Source organism: Sphaerodactylus townsendi, linkage group LG16 (assembly GCF_021028975.2).
Source record: "Sphaerodactylus townsendi isolate TG3544 linkage group LG16, MPM_Stown_v2.3, whole genome shotgun sequence".
In the NCBI taxonomy this organism is placed as follows: domain Eukaryota; kingdom Metazoa; phylum Chordata; class Lepidosauria; order Squamata; family Sphaerodactylidae; genus Sphaerodactylus; species Sphaerodactylus townsendi.
In genome coordinates this window covers 26,552,668-26,566,855 of record NC_059440.1, presented here as the reverse complement: position 1 = coordinate 26,566,855, position 14,188 = coordinate 26,552,668, and the positions used below count along the sequence as shown (strand labels likewise).

At 45.1% G+C, this 14,188-nt stretch overlaps 1 protein-coding gene across 2 annotated transcripts in view; it reads right to left on the bottom strand.

The window, feature by feature from the left end:
• The window catches only part of CFAP74 (cilia and flagella associated protein 74), a 70,991-nt gene extending 70,571 nt beyond the window's left edge, over window positions 1-420 (bottom strand). For both annotated transcript variants that reach the window (XM_048518467.1, XM_048518468.1), the window contains exon 1: window positions 363-420. The gene's annotated coding sequence lies outside the window, so the exon portion shown is untranslated. The remainder of the gene's footprint in view (window positions 1-362) is intronic.
• Between the last annotated feature and the right edge of the window lie 13,768 nt (window positions 421-14,188).

Genomic DNA, 14,188 nt, shown 5'->3' with positions numbered 1-14,188 from the left:
TGAATGTTTTGTTTATCTATGTAAGAGAAAATAAATATTATTTTTATAAATTCAAAAAAAAAAATACTGGCGCTAATTCAATCATCACACCACAGACTAATGACTCCCCTGCTGAATTTCGGTCTGCTAGACAGTCACAAACACTGCACCACAGACTGACTCCCTTGCTGAATTTCAGCCTGCTAGACCCAGTCACGATCAAGACACCACAGACTAATGACTCCCCTGTTGAATTTCAGCCTGCTAGACTGCTGTCAAGGACACAGGAGTGTATTTTTTCAGACTGCCCTGCCAAGTTTGGGGCCACCCCGCAATTTTTGCCTCAGGGAAACTTCTCTTCTTCCACCCAATCTTTAGCACACCCACGACTCCCCCTCCTTTCAGTCAATGGTGCCTCCCAACCGCCGCGAGAAAGAGTTTTAATCTGGCCCCGAAGGGAGCCGCGTGCAAAAGACTCACCCACCTGCCTCGCGAGCGGTTTCCAGTTGTCTGTTTGGGGTGGTCGCTACGGCAACGGAGCGAACCAACTTGGGAAACAGGGGAGCATTAAATATGTTCGCGAAGGGAGGGAATTGACGTTTTCTCTTTCTCAGAAACGCAGGGCTACTCATTCGAACATATTGTCTAGAAACAGATTTTTTTAAAAAAAAATCATAAAAGTCTGAGGGTGACATTAAAGATATGGCTTTTTACCTTTGGCTTTACAGGAATGGCACATTCCCAAAGTTCTTACGTGCTTAGTCAGGGTCCCGTTGCTCCCATGGGTGCAAATTAATTCGGAGTGACTCCTTGAACAGATTCTGAAGTGACAGGATTTGTCCCTGGCAACCCAGATTAAGATAATCCATGACATAATATTCCTCCCAGTTACTATGTGTGGGTGTGACAGTCGGACCATAAAGAAAGCTGACGGGGAGAAAGTAGATTCCTCTGAAATACGTTGGAGGAGAGTTTTATGGATACCATGGACAGCAACCCAACCAACCCCAAAACAAAATAAATGGGTTCTGGATAGAATCAAGCCTGAACTCCCCCTAGAAGCTAAAATGGATAAACTGAGCCTGCTTTGGTCACATTATGAGAAAACAAACATTACTGGAAAAGGCAATAATGCTCGGAAAAGTGGAAGGCAGAAGGAAAAGAAGACCCAACATGAGAAGAAGAGTTGGATTTATCTCCCCCCTTTCTCTCCTGTAAGAAGGCTCAAAGGGGCTTACAGACTCCTTTCCCTTCCCCCCTTGCAACAAACACCCTGTGAGGTAGGCGGGGCTGAGAGAGCGCAGAAGAACTGTGACTAGCCCAAGGTCACCCAGCTGGCACAGAGTGCACAGGCTAATCTGAATTCCCCAGATAAGCCTCCACAGCTCAGGCGGCAGAGCGGGGAATCAAACCCGGTTCCTCCAGGTTAAAGTACACCTTCTCTTAACCACTACACCACTGCGATTGACTAACCCTTCCTCACATGCAGAATAATGTACTTTCAATCCACTTTCAATGCACTTTGCTGCTGGATTTTACTGTGTGGAATAGCAAAATCCACTTGCAAACAATTGTGAAAGTGGATTTAAATTGCATCATTCTGCATGTGCGGAAGGGGTCTCTGTGCTGGAAGCCACGACTCAATTTGAAAGACCCGAGAAAGTCCAGAGCTGCTTCATAGAGGAAGGCAATGGAAAACCACCTCTGACTCTTGCCTTGAAAACCCTGCAAGGTGGCCATATGTCAGCTGAGACTTTCCACAGCCAGGAACCGGGGAGGAAAAAGGTTTCCCTTGTGACTAGGGACAGTTGGGACATCTGCAAAGCTGGGTGAACACATGCACAAGTTTTGGAGGAGGCAAGATTCTTAGACTGTGAGGCCTCATCTCACTTTTCATGCAATTTCAACAGCTGGATCTTCTTTCTGGAATTTGGAACAAATTGCCTCTGTCTTTGAAATGCTTCTGACATAAGTTTCAGAAGCACAGCCGAGATCGTTCCCACTTGTTTCAGAAGCGGCCTGCTGGTTTCTGTCCTTTTCGCCCGACACCCGCTGTACTTCATTAAGGCATAATCACGAGCAATTTATGAGACACTTATTGACCGAGAGAATGAGGAAGGTCGGCTGAGCGCTGGCCTGAGGAGTGCCATTTCAGTCTGCTGCGCTTGGCTTTAAAAGCTCACCTTTGTCAAAGCAGAAAGGATCCAATCATTAAAACAAATAGACCATAATTCCAGGCAATGTCCTTTTCATTCCACGAGTAAGTGCAGCTAGCTTTCAAAGAGCCTTTTAAGCATAAATTCTGACCCCAGAGACCTGCTGTGCCTTTAAGTGTCACATGGAAGGTAATATTTTCCCATGAATAACTTTTGTTTATTTTGTAATCTTTCTAAACTGTAGCAAAGCTGGTAATACAAGCCTTGGTAAAATAAAATCTCTCCCCCCCCCCCTTTCTGATGTGCTAAGGCAGTGTTTCCCAATTTTTTCAACATCATGGTACCCTTGACCTCACTTTTAATATCTCACGGTACCCCTGCCACCCCCCACCTTCCCCTCCCAGGGTGAAGGGAAGCACTGGGTGTGTGTGTGTGTGTGCGAGAATTGGCTGCTGACCTTGCAGCAGGCCCTGCCTCCTGGGCCAGCTCCATGTCCTTGCTGGCGCCGGCGGGAGACACCACAAAAGTCGGGGTGGTGGTGGTGGTAGTGTTGCCACGGTACCCCTGGGACATGTTCATGGCATCCCAGGGTACCATGGAACCCTGGTTGGGAATTGCTGTGCTAAGGGTTACCAGTCTCCAGTTGGCAAAAAGATGGGGCTGTCCAAGAATAGTGAAAAAACTGACATTTTAGGGGACAATTGCTTGTGTACCTAAGCTATCTATTATTGTCTAGTTAGAAAGTTTAAATGAAGACTTCTTGTTCTTCAAATCTCTGCAGCCTTCAGGTGAGTTAGGATTGTGACTTTGAGGTTGGCAAATTCTGTAAGATCTGGGGGTGTGCTCAAATGTTCCAGGTAGCAAAGTCTATCCCGGATGTGCATCTCAGGGCTTCGCTTCGGGTCGCCAACTTGCTTGAAAGACAAGCGGCCTGCCCCCTTTCTCTTTTTCTCCTGTTCAGGCTGGCACGTCGTCAAGAAATATAATTGATTGAAAATTACCAGCCAAATCCTTCTTCAGAAGCCGGCTCCCTCCCCTGCCCCCCCCCACCTCCCCCAGATATGCACATCTTCCAGCAACCATTTTTGGCTCCTTTTCTCCCCATTTTTTTTTATTTTTAGACTTGGCAGCAAGAATGCTAACTCCTCCAAAATGAAACCTCCCACTACATCTGAGTGACAATTTCTTTGTTGCCATTTTTAATTTGCATTTCGTTCCTTCCCCCCACCCCCCTCGCATAAACGTTGCCACGAAGGGGTTGGGAGAAAGGTAAGAGTATTCTCCTGTATTGTCTTGAATCTGGCAAGATCTGTGTGTGTTTTGTATGTATGCAGCCCAGGAATTGTGGGGCAAGCTATTTTAAATTAACTCGGGTTACTTCCCCCGTGGTATAAGTGCTGACAGAAGGCCTCGTAGGTTTGCATTTGGGTGACTTTCCTTCTGTGAGCTGCTTATTAAAATGCAACTATGATTTTTCTTATTACCCAGTATTATGTTATTTTTAGGGCTGCGTTTGGCTTCAGGCACTGTGGCTGCCAGTGTGGTGCGCACAAAAGCCCTTGTGTGGCTCAATTTTGTGACAACAGTTAATTATCTTAAAAACTATGCTGTTCTCAGCCTTAAACTAGTGGTTGGAAGTGAACAGGAAGGGCGCCCGAGGGCATTCCCCCCCCACCCCAGTTCAAATCTCTAACAACAGTGAGTCTATGAACCTGAATCCATGTTTACTTATAATACTTGCTTCTGGATCTTTCTGGGTACAGTAGAATCTCACTTCACCCGATCTGGTCGTGCACCAGAAGAATGCAAAGATGACTGAATGACCTGAGGTAGCAGATGCCATTTCCAAATGCTCCCAGGGCAGTTTCAGCCAAACAGGCAACAGCTATCCCAGCCCCCAAACTGGGAGAAGAAAAAGAAGAGTTTGAATTTATACCAAACCTTTAAGGAGACTCAAGGTGGCCTACAAGCTCCTTTCCCTTCCTCTCCCCACAACAGAGAACTCTGACTGGTCCAAGGTCACCCAGCAGGAATGTAGGAGTGTGGAAACACAACTGGTTCACTAGATAAGCCTCTGCCAACTCAGAGAGGGGAATCAAACCCGGTTCTCCAGATTAGAATTCACCTGCTCTTAACCACTACACCAAGTTCGCTCACAGCCTCACTGCCACAATGGGTGTGGGGAGAGCAGGTTCCCACTGCTGCCACCAGGCCTTTGGCAGTCAGTTCAGCAGCATCTGTTTTGGAACATTCCATTGGAGGCTCAACACAGCAATGATGGCTCCCACATGTCCTGGGGTTGCCAACCTCCAGGTGGGACCAGGAGATGCCCAGAATTATAAATGATCACCAGAACTAGACAGATAATCTCCCATAGAGAAACTGGCTGTTTTGCAAGGTGGACCAAATGGCATTATAACCCACTGAGACTCCTCCTCTCTCCAAACCCCACCCTCCCCAAACTGCACCCCCAAATCTCCAGGAAGCTGGAGATTGCAACTGTACCCATGCCAGGCTGCCACACATTGGCCCTGGCAGGGGCTCCATCCTAGGTTTTTCCCCAGAGCCCTAAAACCCTTCAAGGGGTCTGCAACTTGTGGCTCTCCAGATGTTCATGGACTACAAATCCCATCAGCCCCTGCTAGCATGGCCAATTGGCCATGCTGGCAAGGGCTGGCAGGAATTGTAGTCCAAGAACATCTGGAGAGCCGCAGGTTGCAGACCCCTGCTTCAGACCATCTCTGAATACTCTCCTCCCCCCACCACACTCTCTGAAAATAGAAAAGCAACACAACAGCCAATGTAGTGCTAAAACTCTTGACGAGCTCGTTTGGTATTTATGTGGATCTTTTCCCCATGCCAGATTCAAAAACCCTGAGACCAATGGTCAAATTAAGCCAGCTTTATCACCACCATGGAGATGCCAGAGAGTTAAGAGAACAGAACAACATGGCCACTTAAACGCAGCCAGGGTCTTGTACAAAATCTGGAAATTTAAAAATGGCGCCATATTGGAATTCTAGGGCGTTGGTTCCATTTCAGAAATCAGACTGATTTTCAGAAACATTCAACAAATCCACAAGGCCACCTTATACCCAGTCAGGGTTGGGTCATTCCTGGCATCGAGAACATTTTGGCGATATTTTGCATTGTTAATTCTGCAGCTGGGTTTAATTGATTTAGTCTGTTTACTGTTTTTCTGTTGCTAGTTTTTTAAATTGGTGTTGACTTTTTAAATCCCTGGCTATTGGTGCCTGTTGGCCTATGTTTGTTAGCTTTTTTTGGGGTGTGGGGAGGCAAGATGTGGATCTTTGAAATAAATAAATATAAGATTCTTGATCCATGTAGCTCAGAATTGGGGAGGATCTTATCAGATCTCAAAAGCTAAGAAGGGTCAATACTTGGGTGGATGGGAGACCAACAAGGAAGACTCTGAGAAGGAAGGCTATGGCAAACCACCTCTGCTTCCCACTTGCTTTGGAAGTCAGTTGTAACTCAACAGCACTTTCATATGTACATAGCACAGGACCTGTCTCCAGTGTCTCAGGAATAGAGGCAATAACTGTTCTTTGAGATTCTTCAGTGAGATGTTGAATGGCAGATCTTTGGGAATGACTCCGTTGCTGGTGCACAGCCCCTTATGTTTATCACTAAGAGCTCACCCAGCCAGTGTGACTTTCTGGCAACCAGTTTACCCCAGCCGAAACCCTAAGGCCTCTCTCTATCCAGAGCTGACACTTTCTTGCTTTCAAAGCCTTCTTTTTAATAAGCTGCCTCCATATCACTAGATCTGTGAATGACTCAGTATCGTAGAAGGCACACACAGATCAGCCAAGGTTACTGAGACAAAAAAAAGGAGCACGCTAGATTGACGTTTGCTTGATGTATAGTGGGGCTTTTCTCAAGGAGACACCCACAGGCACAAGAACCTACAATAAGGCACAACCTGCCAGGAACTGTCTTCTCATATACATTTAATAAGCTTATTCTAACAATCAAGAGACAGAATTCAGTTGCTCCTAAGCCTAAAAAGAGTGGTGCCAAATTAGCTTAATAGGACAGGAAATTCTTCATGGTTGCTACCACCAAGAAGGCCTTGCCTTGTATAACCACCCAGTGGTTGTATAACCACTCTGAGAATGAAGAAACACTAAGCAGGGCTTCTCCAGACAGTCTGAGTGGTCAACAGGTTCACGGTAGAGATGGTGGTCCAAAGTACCCTGGTCGTAACCTGTTGAGAGAAATCAAAACCAAAAGCCAGAAATAAGAAACCTCAAAAGTCAATCCCCAATCTTCTAAACCCCAATCTTCTAAGAAAGCTCAGAGGTAAAAAAAAAAAAAAGTTCCTCAGATTCCTCAGTTCCCAGTTCCTCAGATTCTTTGGGGATTTACTTCCAAATAGTTACTTTCCAATTTCAGCATTAGGTGCGGAGTCTAACCTGCCTTCCAAAAACAATTTATTCTGGATAAATCCAATTGCTGTTAATAGGATAACTCCAGAGGGAGCTGTTTTGCATGGTGTTTTATTTAGAGGATAATGTGATTGAGAAGACAGACCAGTGATTTCCTTGGCTTATGGTCCACCCTTGAAGAGTTTGGGCAGGTTGTTCATCCCACAATAGAACATAGCACGCTTTTCCGACCTCTTCACGTCTGTCGGAGAATATTCTGAAGCTGAGTCAGAGCCGGGCGGGTTTACAACAGATCCATCTTTGGAAGGAGGAAATAACCAAAGGGAAACTGCACCTCTCCAGGCACCCGAGCAATGAAACGTTAATGAGCAACAACCAGGAGAGGACTTGAAATAAGAATGGGAAATTTGGAGCCAGCATTTAAGGCTTGTAGATTTCCCATGAGATTTGGCGCACCAAAACAACTCTTGAAAAGGAGGATGGAGACTCTTTAAATAATGGCGGAGGGAAAAATAATTAAAACATGAGAAAGACTGTTTTCTATCTGCGGAGGTAGAGAGATTCATAGTACTCAAATGCACCAGGGCCTGAACGCAACAATCACATGAGTAGTGCAACAAGTAGATTCCAGAACAGAGTGCATCCTCCTTCTCCATTTTTAATCAGTTTTTAACTACCTTCTTCCTAAGGTTGCCAAACTGGGAGGTCTGCTGAATTTACATCTGATCTCTAGGCCAGTACCCTGGGAAAAATGGCTATTTTGGAGGGTGGACTATTTGACATTGCACCCCACTGAGATTCCTCTCCTTCCAAAACCCCATCTTTCCCAGGCACTACCCCACAATATCTCTAGGAATTTCCTATTCCCAACCTTAGTCTTTTCCCTGCACCTTGAACTGGTTTGATATACCGGCATGGTGCAGTGGTTAAGAGCTGGTGGTGTAGTGTTTCAGAGCAGATGCACTCTAATCTGGAGAATGGGGGTTGATTCCCTGCTCTGCCACTTGAGCTGTGGAGGCTTATCTAGGGAACCAGATTAGCTTGTGCACTCCAACACATGCCAGCTGGATGACCTTGGGCTAGTCACAGTCCTTTGGAGCTCTCTCAATCCCACCCACCTCACAGAGGGTTTTGTTGGGGGGGGGGCATGGAAAGGAGATTGTAAGCCCCTTTGAGTTTCCTTACAGGAGAGAAAGGCGGGATATAAATCCAACTCTTCTTCTTCTACTCATGTGACAGTGCTGGATTAAGAAATTTAAATTTAGTATAGTAAGGTGGACTGCTTTTGTTTTAAGCACTGTATGCAGTACTGCTGTTTACAGATATAGATTTGCTTGTCTTTTAATGTTTCCAAGGTGACAACACATATATAAGCTAAAAATTTCCATCCCTGGCAAGAGGGTTGCAATATAGTAGCAGGCATTCTTTTGCCCCCAGAATGGGTAATAATTCCCCCCATAACCTTTCTTGCCGTACGTTCAACAGGATGAGCGGCATATTCTGAAATCTATAAAAGCTTGAATTCTGGCATGGGTATAGTTTGCTGGCCTAATGGCTGTAATAAAACTGCCTGTCTGACTGTCTGTCTGGCATGAGATAGAGTGTGAGAAGAATCAGAACATGGTCTGTTTTGCTGAAATTTTAGTTTTGAATGTTCATATATTTGACAAGGATCTGGTCAGAGACCCCAATGAATTGGAACTGGAATTGAACCAGAACAAGGGGAAGAGAGCCTTTTAAAACAGTGCCATTTGGAAACAAAAAATCGAATGTATTGTCGAAGGCTTTAGAATCACTGGGATGCTGTGTGGTTTCCAGGCTGTATGGCCATGTTCTAGAGAATGCTGCTAGAACACGGCCATACAGCCCAGAAACCACACAGCACCCCCCCAAAAAAATCTAATGTTGGTATCTTACAAAAGAGCCAGATTAGGTGAAGTATTAACGCTCCCAATGGCTTGTGATTCCAGGAGATGAATCACAGCTGGGCTCTGAATTGTACATTATGAAGAAAGAGATGATTTGTACATTTATGCATACTTATCTCCTTCCCCAACACATTATTTACATTGAGAGCTGGGTATTAAAAGGGCTGCAGTACAAATTATACACTGGCCTGGGAAGGAAGGCAGGAAGGAAGGAGAGATGCTTCAAACAGATATTTGCGGCCTAGATTTGTAATTTCTGTAAGACTTTGCAGAGAACAATACCATGGTACATTTTTTAGCACCCATCCTCAGGCCAGTCCTGTGTGAGAATTCAGATTGAAAGCATGTGACTTACCCAGGGCCAACCAGTGAACTGTGTGTCAGGCTTTAGTTCAGTTCTTGTGGCTGGCCATCCAGCACAAAATGTCCACGTGCTAAATTGAATGGATTAAATGTGATTGGGGCAGGTTACCCGAAGGACCACCTATTTCCATATAAGCCGGCCCATTTACTAAGATCATCCTGGGAGGGTTATTTCTCCATCCCGTCAGTACATCTGGTAGGGACCCAGGACAGAGTCTTCTTGGCGATGGTGCCCAGACTTCAGAACGCTCTTCCTACAGAAGCCCTGTGTGCTCCTCCCTTGCTTTCCTTCCATCATCAGGTAAAGACATTTTTATTTCAAACAGCTTTTATGATGATTTTAGCAAGCAGCATTTTACGCTTTATAGGTATATTTTAGTGAATGTTTTTAATGGTATGGTATGATTTTATTGTATTGTGTTGGGGGTTTGTAAGCTGCTTTGAATATGTCTATAGAAAGACAGGGGACTAATGCTTTTAATAAACAAATAAATAGATGATATTGTCCATTGTCCAGCATGGTCTAGTGTGGTGGTTCTCAACCTTCCTAATGCCACGACCCTTTAATACAGTTCCTCATGTTGTGGTGACCCCCAACCCATTTGCAGCCCCACCACGTATCAGTCTTGGGCCTTGATTATTACCAATTATTACTGATTATTACCGATTACTGAAGCCCATTATTACCAATTATTGCAGATTATTACCAATTATTACCAATTATTACCAGTTACCAGAACCGATTATTACCAATTACTGAAACCGATTATTACCGATACTGAATCAGATTATTATCGATACAGAAACTGATTATTACCAATTATAACCAATTACCAAAACCAATTATAACCCATTACTAAAACCGATTATTAAAGATTACCGAAACTGATTACTACCAGTTACTGAAACTGAAGATTAGCGATTATTATCAATACCAAAACTGATTATCAATACCAAAACTGAAACCGAAGATTACCGATTATTATCAATACCAAAACTGATTATTTCCGATTATTACAGATTATGACAGATTACCAAAACCGATTATTACCGATTACTACCAAAACCGATTATTACCGATTACTGAAACCGATTATTACCGGTACCAAAAACTATTATTACCGATTATTACCCATTACTGAAACCTACTATTACCGATTATTACCAATTACTGAAACTGATTATTACTGGTTACTGAAACCAATTCTTGCTGATTATTACTGATACCAAAACCGATTTTTATTGATGATTACCAATTATGAATATTACCGATTAATGAAACCGATTATTATTGATTATTACCACTTACCAAATTAGATTATTACTGATTATTACCGATACAAAACCGATTATTACCGATAACTAAAACCGATTATTACCGATTACCAGAACCGATTATTACGGATTACGGAAATCAATTATTACCAATTATTACCGATACCAAAACCAATTTTACTGATTTTTACCTATTACTGAAACCGATTATTACCGATTATTACGGATTACCGAAACGAATATTACCGATTAATGAAACCGATTATTACCGATTATTACCGAAACCGATTATTACAGATTATTATCGATTACCGAAACATATGGGAATGTAAGCTCAAAGAGAAGAAGACCACATGTGCATAAATGACCTGACACTTACCAAGCTGAAAGGGGGTTCAAAGACCGGTTCTTTTCCCCATATTTCTCTTTTCTTCTTTCTCTCCTACCCTCTATAGTGGTTAAGAGCAGGTGGATTCTAATCTGGAGAACAGGAATTGATTCCCCATTTCTCCACTTGAGTGGCAGAGGCTTATCTGGTGAACCAGATGTATTTCTGCACTCCAGCATTCCTGCTGAGTGACCTGGGGCTAGTCACAGTTCTTCAGAACTCTCTCAGCCCCTATCTCACAAGGTGTTGTTGTGGGGAGAGGAAGGGAAAGGAGCTTGTAAGAGAAAGATGGGATATAAATTCAAACTCCTCCTCCTCCTCCTCTTCTTCTTCCTCCTCTGCCAAGATCAGGCTAGCCCAGGACTAATTGGGTCAGGGCAAAGTGGTTTAGGCTGCAACTATTTTACAGAAGTAGCCATGCGTAAGGGACCAAGAATGTACCTACTAGAAAGGGGCCGAAATACATCGGCTTCTTGGAAGTGAAAAACGGCACAACCCCAACTGCATTTTGCCCCAGGGCCCAAAATGACTTATGAGGCATAACTCCTGTTTACCTGCCTGAAACAAAGAACGCACATGGGGATAAATAAGTTGCTTCCGACTTCTGCCCAATGTCATTTATCTTTCTTGTGAATTTCTCTTATCTAGCAAGCTCACATCTGCTCTGAATTCCCAACAGATCCAGCAATTTCCTCTGCGATGAGTTCTTCTTGCAAGGCACAGCAGGAGAACTGGCATCTGCCAAAACTCCCTCTTTGGCGCACTGTTACTCATAGAACAGCCCTGCCTTTTATTTCAACAGCTCAGGACCCAGAATCTTCTGTATCACGTTCTGCCCGGCCAGCATGAAGTAATGCAAATTGTGAACACTGGAACATGTGTGGAGTTTTAGAACTGCTGGCATGCTTCTCATGAATAAAGGTACCCACACACAGACAAGAGTATCCGTTGCATCTCTGCATGAGTCACTGGCCCTGCCTTCTTCCAATCAGCCCCCCTTCAAGTTGGGAATTCTTCTGCTTCTTGGTTTGATTGGATGTAATTGGAATTGGATCATTCACTGTGAGATAGTGGTTAAGAGCAGGTGAATTCTAAGCTGGAGAACTGGGTTTGATTCCCCACTCCTTCACATGCAGCGTGCAGGGTGACCGTGGGCTAGTCACAGTTCTCTCCAAACTCCCGGACCCACCAACCTTACAAGGAGTTTGTTGTGGGAAGAGGAAGGCAAGAGGTTTGTAAGCCGCTTTAAGACCTCTTGTGATTGAGAAAAGGTGGGTATCAGTTCAGACTCTTCCTCTTCGAATGCAGAGGCACAGCCTGTAGCATCTCTGTATGAGACACTGATCTGGTTTGCCTCGTTCCAGTTAACATCTTTTGGGAATATTCCATCACTCCACAAATGCACCAATTACCCACAGCGGCGCTTGCCAGTTTTGCCTCTGTATGAGTCACTGTTCTTCTGTGCTTCCTTGCAATTTACATCCATTAGGAGTGGCTAATCTGCCATCTGCCCATCAGATTTATAGACGTATTCCAGACTCTCCCAAATCTGTGAGTGACTCTGCACTGGATATAACAGAACCACTCTTTAACCTCCAGTGCAAAGATGTATTACCTACCACTGGAGGTGGTTGCCTGTAGCTTCTCTGCATGAGTGCATACTCTGGGCTCCTTTTTCATTGGCCTCCTTTCAGGCGGGCAGTCTTTCTGTATTTGCAGTGAGTATGTGTGTGACAGTGTCATATACTAATTTTTGATGCCAACTCTCAGTAGAATTATCCTTTAAATGGAGATCCTGGGGTTTGGATCCCACACCTTCCCCAATGCCAAAGCAGTTTCATAACACCCTCCTTAAAAAAGAATTACACCCTTTTAAGCCCACTGACTTCAATGAACTTTTTAACTCTGTGTAGCGTGGCACTGTAGGCCAATTAGTCAGTCAAAAGGGCTAACAATTCACTGACTGAGGCACCAGTATCTTGAACTGGGTGGCACCTCTGCCCATTTAAGTAGCAGTTTCCAAAAATGCAGATCTCCATGAAGAGCCTGCAAGGCTGACTGGGTTGGTTTGCCTTTGCAAGAGATGGGATATTGCGGCAGGGGAGGGGGTGATATTATCTTTCCCCGGATTAGAGGATAGATTTACATCTCAGAGAGGAGCATTTCCAGAGATTACCCAACTCAGACCGTCTTGTCATCGTGCTCTCTGTTCTGTGGCATCGATTTAAAATACTAGCACTAGAATACTATAAATAAATAAACGTAACGGGAAGGGCAGGCAGATAAAGCAGCACTGCCTCCTGCGACTTCTGTTTTCCCGCTCCTATTCCAGGGGAAATAAATCCAAAGAGAAAGTAATTGCAGTTTCTGCTTTGTGGTCAGGATTTTAAAAATGTTCCCTTCCTCCCAAGATGGGGTGGGGAGAGAGAGAGAGGCTGGAAAGCTGTCCTTTTGAACCTGTGCAACAGCCTTATAAGCAGTTGGAGCCTGGCTCATCTAATTCAGTATTGCCTGCTCTGGCTGGCAGCTGCTCTCTGGGGCATCAGGCAAAGAAACATTTCCTCTCTTGGGTCTTTGAGCCGGAGAGGATGACCAAAGGGATGACCCAAAGATGCTGGCTGCTTCCCCACATGCTGAAAAATGCACTTTCGCTGCACTTTAACAATTGTTTGCAAGTGGATTTTGCCATTTCACATGGTAAAATCCAGCTGCAGAGTGAAGAATAGATTTGTACCCTGTCTTTCTCCCCTGTAAGGAGACTCAAGGCTGCTTGCAAATGCCTTTTCCCTTCCTCTCCCCACAGCAGACACCTCGTGAGCTAAGTGGGGCTGAGAGAGTTCGAAGAGAACTGTGAGACTAGCCCAAGGTCAGCCAGCAGGCTTCATGTGTAGGAGTGGGGAAACAAATCCAGTTCACCAGATAAGCCTCCGGCACTCTTGGGGAGGAATGGGGAAACAAACCTGGTCCTCCAGGTTAACCATTACACTGCACAGGTTCTCACTGGATTGGAAGCGCATTATTCCGCATGTGTGGAAGTGCCTAAAGTTTTGCTAATGCTTCCTTGGCATTCAGTCACACAGAGCTCTGCTACAACAGCTGTGTAGAAGTGAGGGGAACTCCAAAGCAAGCCTCATGCTGTTTCGGGGGGGGGGGGGGGAAAAGCAGCAAGTGGAACTCACTGGCATCAAAAACATTGCTAATTCCAGAGCTGGTGCAGCCTGACCCTCCACAGCAAGTCCCACTGGGGCTCCCTGCGGCCAGGCAAGGGTGCACGTTTGCTCAGGAGTAAATCCTGCCGAGTTCAAGGGTCAGTGTGGTGTAGGGGTGAACAGCAGGCGGACCCTTGTCTGGTGAACCAGATGTGTTTCCCCACTCCTACATTCCTGCTGGGTGACCTTGGGCCGCTCACAGTTCTCTCCGAACTCTCTCAGTCCCACCTCTCTCACAAGGTGTCTGTTTGGCGGGGAGAAGAAGGGAAAGGAGTTTGTCAGCCCCTTTGCATCTCCTTCCAGGAGAGAAAGGTGGGATATAAATCCAAACTCCTCCTCCTCCTCCTCTTCTTCTTTCTCCTCCTCCAGAGAAGGAGCAGCCTGCGGGTTGGCGGAAAGTTTTGCCAGGGCTTTGGCGTGAGCTTGGCGCTCTCATTCTCCCGCTCTGCCTCCCCCACCCCCCCCGGCTGTATCCGAA